The following is a 9236-nucleotide window of genomic DNA, read 5'->3' as shown; positions in this document are numbered from 1 at the left end:
ATCATACCTGCATTTTCTCTTTACTGGGAAATTGTCAACAATCTGAAATTTGCTTTTGAGTAAGTAAAAAGTTAATTGTTGTACATATAAAATATGCATATTCTTTTATGAACTCATGTATCTTATTTCAGAACTTTTGCTTAATCATACATTTTTTAAAAAGCATTTTTACTTTTAGATTTTTCAGTTGTTCTGTTTGGATGTTTCGATTCTATTATACCACTGGATAGAAGAAGTAATTTCTTGCAACTGTAAAATAGGCATGTTCTTTTACAGACCAAAATATCCCTTGCTGAGTCAATTTTTTTTTTAAACAGAAGATAATTTCATCTAAGAAATGTGATAAAATGCCTCAAACAACAATAATAGCCCCAGCAGAAGTGAAAACAAAAGTACCAGCTGTTACACTGTATTTTTCTTTGCCATACCTCATTATGAAGAGTGCACATGGACTTATGAGAAAAGGTAAATAAGACCAGTTCTTCAGTGGGAAAACTTGTCATGAAATTTCAGATAGGATTTCCAAAAATGCTCGAAAATATAATTTGCACATTTACAATGTTTAAAAAATAGTTTCATGTAAATGAAAATGACTGAAAAATGTACAATAGTTTGATGCAACTTGAAGAAGAAATCCTTACCTGCTGACCATTACCCTTTTGGAATATAGGTGTTAATAAAAGAGTAATAGTGGCAGCCACCTAACAGTAATTTTGTACTCTTAGTGCTTTTGTCTCCTTTATATTCTGGATGAAGGTTTTTATGTTTTTTTCTCTTACCCCTTTTAGCACCTTACAAAACAGTAGAGGAAAGGGCCATAGATCATTTTGGAAACAGAGATACATAATTAAAAATATAATTGATGTATAATGCAGCTAATTAAAACTTCTCTTTTCATGAAAAGATTTTTCAACTTTTTTTTGGTATCTGAACTCAAATTTAAAAATCAAAATTCAACCAGTCACTTACTGATATTACAGAGAGAACAAAGTGTCCACATCCTAGTGACTCCCATTTTCAGGAATTAGCTGATGTATTTGAGTGCTTCTAAAAGCACCTTTTTCTATGGCAGTGGTCCTGTTACTTTTAAAACACAGTTCTTTAGTCAGTTTTTAAAAATGAGTCTCCAAGGTTGCAAAAGCCCAAGCCTGCAGCTGATTTCAAACCTACTTCATCCATATTTGATGCAGTCTACTTTCAGACAAATACATACATATACACACACTTCAGTCAGCTTTCCAAACATTTCACAGGAAAATATTTGGTCCTGTACCCCTCCTGGCACAAAGTCCCCAATATGACTCATGCCTGCCCCTGTTGTGGGGTTCAGAGAGGAAGCTTTTGATCCAGGTCAGCAACAAGCAATTTCCCCCTCGAGGGTCTTGTATCTACATGAGATAATAATGAACACACACCCTAATACTGCACTCTCAAATTAACCTTCCTGTGTGGGAACTGAAAAACCCCAACAACAGAAACAATTAAACTTTTCTGCTCTAGCTTTACTCTCTTGATTAAAGGAAACATGTTTACTCAGCAATTACCTGGAGAATCTGTCATACTTAAGTTAACAAAGAACTCCATTCTGAAAGAGAGATGCAGCCTAAGTCCTGAGCAATCTGTTTTCTGGCAAGCACCCAGGAATGTGGATTTGAATTATTTTATCTGTGTTATATTCAGACTTATATGGAAGGCTACAAAGGAGATTTTCTGTAAGAGGAAGAGAAGGCAAATGGGAAATGCCATGCTTCTATAAAAGTAGTGTGGGTTGATGTTGATAAGGTTTATCTTGTTTTAATATGAGGAACCCAAGGCACTGCAAGATGCAGTGACTTGTCTGAAATATCTCAGCAAAGTAGGGGCAGGACTCTGTCTCACCTGGTGCACTTAAAGAGAACTTACGAGTGGCATATGGCAATGCACTCACCTCTGATATACCTTACTTTACATTTATGGAGCTGAGGCTCCTGGGATTTGTTAGACAGGTAAGGCACAAGGACACACTTCGTGGTGCTTATGATACATGGGTTTCTGTTTCACCATATACTTATGTTTTGATATATTGTGGGAATCTCACTTAAGTATCAGCAGGACCTCAGTTCTTGGTGGGAAAACTTTTATGCACTATGGGCTTCTCCTGTCAACATTATTTTAGATTGTTAAGCATATGTATCAGTCCAAAAGAATTTCTCTCATTGTATTATCAACCCATCTGTCTAGGAATGAAATTGAATGTTTAAATTTGACTTTTGCAGGATCATGCCAAAGACAATTTTTAATTTCCTTGGAATAGATGATTTTTGCAGCCTATTCATTCAGCTTACTGCTGCTAGTGGCTGTTGATAATAATAATCATGATGATAAAAATGTTGTTTCTGAGTTGCTGAAAATGTGTGGATCAAACCTAGGAATATAATCAGAAAGACAGCCTTGCAACTAAACTAGAAAATGTGTATAAGAAAAAGTGTGCAGAAATAAGAATGACTAGAGCAATGCAATCACAAAATTGGTCACTCTGAGATTATACCTGTTGTCTCTGTCTTGGAAAAGCAAGAAAGTCTTTGGGCAATATAACCCTCCCCATCTCTCTCCAACCTCAAAGTTATCCTCTGTCATTCATTATTATCTCCGAAAAAAGAAGACTTAATCGAGAAGGTGGAATTCACTTACTACTGAAATCATCCCAAGCTTCCTCACTTTCTGTACCACTTAGAGGAAAAGAGGGCAAGCAGATTCTTTTTCTCTCATAGAGTTTGCTTAGCCTATCTTCAGTGTCTAAAAAGGAAAACCTGAAGGCAAGGTAATAAACATCAAATAGGCTCTAGAAAGCAGCAGCAATACAGGAGTAGTCAAGATCAAAGAGATCTTTGCTCAGGTAGTGAGTTTAATATGTAGTGGTCAATCTCACAAATTATTCCTTTAAAGATGGGGATGATGATCACCTTAATTTCCTTTTCCAGATTTTACTGCTGATTGATTACTTCTGTGTTTGGTTTTCAGAAACCAGATGCTGCTGTTCCCACTCACTCTCACAAGCAAGATCTAAGGATCCTTGGCCTCAGCTTTGCAGCAACCTGGGTCTCCAAAATAGCAGATGCAGTTGTGTATAAAAGATTTCTTGTATTTGTCCAGACTAGATTTTGCTTTTGTTTCTGGTGAAAGAGTATTGGTTTGTGGTGAGTGGACTGTGCCTTGATCTTATCTCCCTCTCACCAGAGAGAGCACCTGAGAGTCCCAGGGTCATTGCTCTGAGCAGGATGCAGAAGTGCTGGAGAGAGGTGAAGGCAATGGCCTTCTGGTACAGAGAGAAATTCTGAATGCATCCAACATGAGCATTGGCCTAACTGTCACTTCAAAGTCAAACAAAAGAAAGGAAATATTCAGAAACTTCTGCAGTTTTTGCTCAGGTGTCACAGGAAATAACAATCCTAGAAACTTATGGTTCATATAATGGAAGGTGAACATCTTGTATTCCTGGTGGGATTAGCAAAATAAATAGTTTACGTTACTGCTTTTTAAACATAATGTTTAAAATATCATTTGCAACATATAATTAACTCCCTGCTTGTTAATCAAAGACATTTATCTAACAATTTTATATGAAGAGCAACCAATTTATAAACGTATCTTAGCTGATAATTTGCCTGACTTGCTTTGGGTATGGGTCAAATTGGTGTACTTCCCCATGCTGTGACAATGTCTGGACAGCATTTTGAAGATCTTAATATAATCCATTTGAAATTTCTATTTGGATGTGGGGCTAGAGACAAGGAACCACACTCACAAGTGAGGAGCCAAGGGAACACTGCTATTTGTTTGACTGGAGGTCTCTGTCCTTAAAACACATGAAAAAGTAAAAAGCAGCTTTGTAAAAAATTATGTAAAGAAACCCCCATATGCTTCTGGAATTATTTCATAAAACACTTTACTTCATTAAAGCTATTGAAAGTTGTTCTTTGTAGTACCTGTGACACATTGGAAGCTTGATAAATAATGGAAGATTGTCAGAACTGAAGATACTGTGTTTGTGAAACATCCATCTGAAACCAGAAACAATCTACTGTTTCTATTGCAACTATTTTAACATTATTATAGCTTTAATTATTTATTTCAGTTGTTTGAATCATTGGTGTTATGTGAAAGATAATGAGCAGTATCTGATTGCATTTCTGGCTTTTAAATAATGCCAAAAATTTCCGTTTTATCCACAGAAGTTTAAAAAAATGCTAGGCAACCCATAAAGTACATGCAAGGCAAGTTAAGGTTAGTTTGGGAAAGAGTAGGGTGGTTAAAGCAATGTGGATAAATAAAACTCTGGCATAAAGTTTGAAATATGTTCTATATTTTACTGTCTAGACCAAGATTTTCAGTGCCTAGTGAGTAAAACACTGATATTATTATGGAAATTTTTTCTTTTTTGGTTTATCTTGTAATAAATTAGAAATCTCATGAGCTGTCCTGCTTACAGATAAAGAAGAGAACCTCTGTGTTGGGAAAAAGAACAGTTATAATCCTAGATTTAAGGGAAAAAGTGCCTAGAAAATAAAGATCTAGGAGAGTAGGAGCAATATGGAGCTACCCGGGACTAATTTCATGACAAGCAGAGGCTGAACTTTAAGCAACATCTCTAGAAACTATTACCAACTAACAGACTTGGGAAGTCACATCCAAGTATCTAAGTGGCATGACATTGAAACCTGTCAAGCACCACCAGATTAGTGCTGCTAAAATCAGGCCTGCTAATTAGAAAACCATGTTGGGTAACAGCATCACAGCATCACTTCAAAAGAAGATTATTTAAGCAGTCTAATTTCAGCAGCCAGTAAAAAACCCCAAACAAGCACAACAAACCAACAACTGGAAAACCTTGGCTTGTAAAGCTGAAGCATGAAGTCTTATACTTATTGTAGTTAAAGGCGAATTTTATTTAGATGGTTAAAAATTAAGTATCACTTTCAACAGGTTTGGCTTCAGATAAATGAGTGGAACAGCAGAAGCATGTCTGGGCACAAAGGGCAAAGCTATAAAACTCTGTCTGGAGCCCTACTTCACTCTTCTGGTGTTCCTCCCTCAGCTGACATGCTAACTCTTTGTACATGATAAGAAGATAACAGCAAGGATAAAGTCTGGGTATAAGCTCGAGAAGCTAAACATTCATGACAGGATAATTCAGTTTTTTAGATAAATATTCACATGTATTTTTTTTAATATATAATTCCAAATTCATGTTCAAGCCCCAAATGAGCTAGGAATGTATGTCTAAACTAACACAAACAAACTCACCATCTCTAAGAATATTATATTAAAACGCTCATGGATTTGAAACCCTGAACAATATTTTTACTCCGTCTTAATCTTTGAGCACCCAAAAGCAAGTAAACTCCTGTAGCATAGTGCTCTCATCCTGCTTTTACTTTCAATTTTTTTCCATTCTCACCAAGAGATGTCACATTTCCATTTTGGTTCAAAGTCCTTTTTGCAGGAAAACTGTTTTATCTCCTGATGCCCTGAAGTGTTTCCTTCCTCCTGAAAACTGCTAAGCAGAATGAGCAGATGAGAGAGACATACAGACAGACAGACAGGCTGCTCAGCTCATCTCTCACTGCAGTGGAGCAGAGGAGGGGTAGCAGTGTTGCTGGCTGAATGCTCCTTGCAATGCCTTCAGACTGGTGTAAGGAGAGTTAATCCCTCGAGCCTCCCCTTTTTCCCGGGAAGAAAGGCAGGAGAGATGAGAGAAAGGAAAGCAGTGCCTTTCCTTCTATCCCTTCGAGCCTGTACTCTGATTAATGGGTATGCCTGGTGGCGATTAGAGAAGTCCCAGTGCAGATTAGAGAAGTCCCAGTGCAGCCTTTATATAGCAACGACCAGGTATTTGTAGATACAGCTGCAGGGCATGGTCAGCAATGTTCATCTGCTGCCTTCGCTGAGGCTCAAGGAGCATTTGGGCTTCCACAGCACTAACAAAACAGCTCTCAGGACTCTACTGGGAGTGTGATTGCTTCTTTTCAACTGACTGTATACTCCAGGTATGTGAGCTACAAGCAAAGCATGCAGCTTCTTGTCTAATCTGACTGCTCAGGCAGTGATTGCTGTGTGAATTGCATGACTAATAGCACAAAGATATTCTGAATCCAGCCTTATTCAAGTACGAACTGGGTCCCTGAAGAAGCAGCTATTTGCTTGGATGTTTTTTACCATCTTAGTCATGACATTGATAGTGACTTCAGGTGCTGCCCTGCCCCTCCAAATTATTTTGGTGCATGGACACCAGCGTCTTTGTTTCAAGGCTTATTTTTGTTCTGTAGCTTGAATCTGAGTGTTAGGGATCAATGAGAAAGTGGAGGTCACAGGATTTAACAATCATCATTATACTATTGCCTTTGGCAACAGTAACCAGTAAGGCTAAAATCACCTCTCTAACACAGTGCTTTATTAAAAATTAGTAATTAAACATGAAAATCCCTAAATATTTTAAGGTGTCACATTTTTTATTACTTTTCTGGGTGAAAAAGTCAATGGTGAGGCTTAAGCTTTGGAATATGTATTTTAATATTTTCCGTAATGTAATACTTCTGTTTTACATTTTTTTTACATAACATATTACACATCAACTTCTTTAGTGTGGTGGCATTGATATATTCTGGTTTTATATGAGCGCTAATAATGTTAGCATCTGAACTCTTTTTATGTTTCAGACAAAGCCTGTAAAGTCTTATGTCTGGCTGAGGATCTTTGTATATTCTATGCTTGCATACTTAACTTGTGAGAAGGTGTCTTAATAAAAATATTGTGTCATTTTAATGATATAAAAATGTATCACATGACTAGCCATAGACATCAGACCACAGATCCCTTTAACTTAGCAGCTTGAGTCTGAGAGTGGCCAATACCAATTGCTTAGTGTAGCCAAGTTCAGAAAGAAACTGATGGAAGAGGGTGGTGAGGAACTTCATGAGCTGGAAATTGCATCCATACAGCTATATCTAACAGTATAAGATGCACCTTTCTTCATTAATTGAACACTTTTATACCACCAAAACACCCTGTGGTAGTGAGTTCCTCAGATTTAGTTAGGTGCAATGTGAAAAAGTTCTTCCTTCTGTTCTTTTAAACATGAAGACTGATTATTTCACTGAATGCAATAAGTAGCTGTTCTTTAGTCACCTTCTCCATGACATTTACTGGCATCTTACTGAATGATGGGACCTTACACAACAAAATAAAGAGCATACCTTCTAAGAATGACGACTAAACTTCTCTTTTAATCAAGAGTAAACCTTCCCTGTAAATAACCATCATTATGTACCATTAAGGATTAATGTGGTGCGTTGCTGGAAATAAAGATCAGCTTGTTTTATCTCTCCAGTTGTTCTGGATTCTGTCTTTCATCTCTGGGAAGTGACTGACCCAGAGATTATTGAATTAATGGGAATGGACGTCCTTGTTTCCTGAACTTTGGAATAGGTCTCAGGAGGGGAAATCTGTTTCTGTAGGTGAAATGGGTTTCCCCATATATAGTATAGCAAGAAACATCTCTACAGGAGATTTGAATCCAGATCCATGAAACTGGACTCCTAAATTATGCGAATCAGGCTTTTAATTTATTCTCTTGACACAGGTACTTTTGAACACTTGTCTAGTTTGCTAGGCCTTGCAAACTCTCTGCTGAAGAGCAGATGGTGGAGATTTCTCACATCTCTAAGTCCAAGAAATAAATATTCCCAGGGCCTAGAGGGGATCACCTGAGGCTGGAGAAAGATTTAATATGATGTCTCTCTAATATTTCCCATGCATATCCTACCTGCTTTATGGACCACCTTTCCCTTACCTCCCTCCCAAGCCTAGGTTTGTGTCACCTGCCTAAGCTAAGCATCACAAAGGCTTCTATTGTCAATAGAGTGTCACCTGCTCCAGACACCTGCAAGATGAGCCTCCAGACATGGCTCTTTCTGACTCTTGAGAAAGCTGGATTGACTGTGCTTCTAGCCTCACACTCTGTGGTGCCTTTGTTGGGCAGGCACTTAGTTAGCCAGGTGGGATTTATCTATGCCTGAGTTCCAAACTCTGCTGAAGATATGACCAACCCTTGTGATGGTCACTTGATGATGGACAGGCTCATGGTGTGTTATTCCATTGTTCCTCTGTCACCTTCTGTTGCAATCTGGCCCATGGACATCTCAGACAAGTTGCTGAAGAACATCTAGACTGGGTGGGGTACCTATTACAAGCCTAATTAAAAGGAAGCAATTACTGGGATTACATGTATGACCAAGATTCTGTGCAAGCAGATATCCACTTTGGTACTTATTGAAGCTTCATTTTAAAAATACTTCTTACAGAAATATTTGTCTATTAATTTGCCTTAATTGTGTATACAATGCAGAGGCTTAGATTTCTTATAAAGTTCTGCATTTTATCCAGATCTGTTTCATTTTGAATTTTGAGAGACTAATTTTCTGGTTTGGTCACCATCACATGGAGGAAAGACATTGCCCCTCTGCTGCTTTTCAGTTTAATTAACATAGCTTTTACTTACTACACCTGTGAAAACTGCCTGCTTTCTGTTGTCTACTCACAGTTTTCACACACACCACAGATCCCAACATCCATGACAACGCTACCTCTGAGCACAGGGGGAGCAGATGATGCCAAGTGCTCACTCACCCGGTGTATGATATCTAAAGGACACATGAAAATTTTCAAGTCTTGTTTAGTTTAAATAATTTTAACAAGCATTCTAGGTATATAAGAAAATCTAGGGAAATAGGTATTTTCCATGTTAACTAATCTAGTTTTTGGTTGATTGGTTGGTTGGTTGGGATTTTTTTGCTGTTTCCCACATTCTGGTGGTTTATGTGGAAAAATTGCCTCTAGAAAACCCTTTAAAACCAGCAGATATGGATTTTTCTGATTTTGTTTGGATGGCATTTTGGCTAAAATGTTTCAGACCTGAGCCATACAAATCTAAAAGTGTCTATTTTTCCACTAGTGCCTGATACACACTCCCAGTGGCAGGACAAATTTGCAGTGGTTGCAGGGACAGGTACTGAGCCCTGTGGCATCTTAGGGGATGTCTCAGAGGGGTTCCTCAGGACAGACTTTGCCACTGTGGTAGATCCTCCCTTGGTATCTGCAATTTACAGATGTAAATGGGGATTTACATTCTCCAGGCCTTCACCATGCCCTCCACCCTCCCCAGCCCCCAGATTCCTCTTCTGGTGTCATTACCATAGAGA

At 38.0% G+C, this 9236-nt stretch overlaps 1 long non-coding RNA gene across 3 annotated transcripts in view; it reads left to right on the top strand.

Moving 5' to 3' along the window:
- LOC117007693 overlaps nucleotides 1–7357 on the top strand; it is a 42864-nt gene extending 35507 nt beyond the window's left edge. For all 3 annotated transcript variants that reach the window (XR_004420199.1, XR_004420200.1, XR_004420201.1), the window contains 2 exons: nucleotides 318–465; nucleotides 3001–7357. This is a non-coding gene — a long non-coding RNA (uncharacterized LOC117007693). The remainder of the gene's footprint in view (nucleotides 1–317; nucleotides 466–3000) is intronic.
- Nucleotides 7358–9236: the final 1879 nt, after the last annotated feature.

This window comes from Catharus ustulatus, chromosome 1 (assembly GCF_009819885.2).
Source record: "Catharus ustulatus isolate bCatUst1 chromosome 1, bCatUst1.pri.v2, whole genome shotgun sequence".
Taxonomy (NCBI): Eukaryota; Metazoa; Chordata; class Aves; order Passeriformes; family Turdidae; genus Catharus; species Catharus ustulatus.
This window is presented reverse-complemented; position numbering and strand designations above follow the sequence as displayed.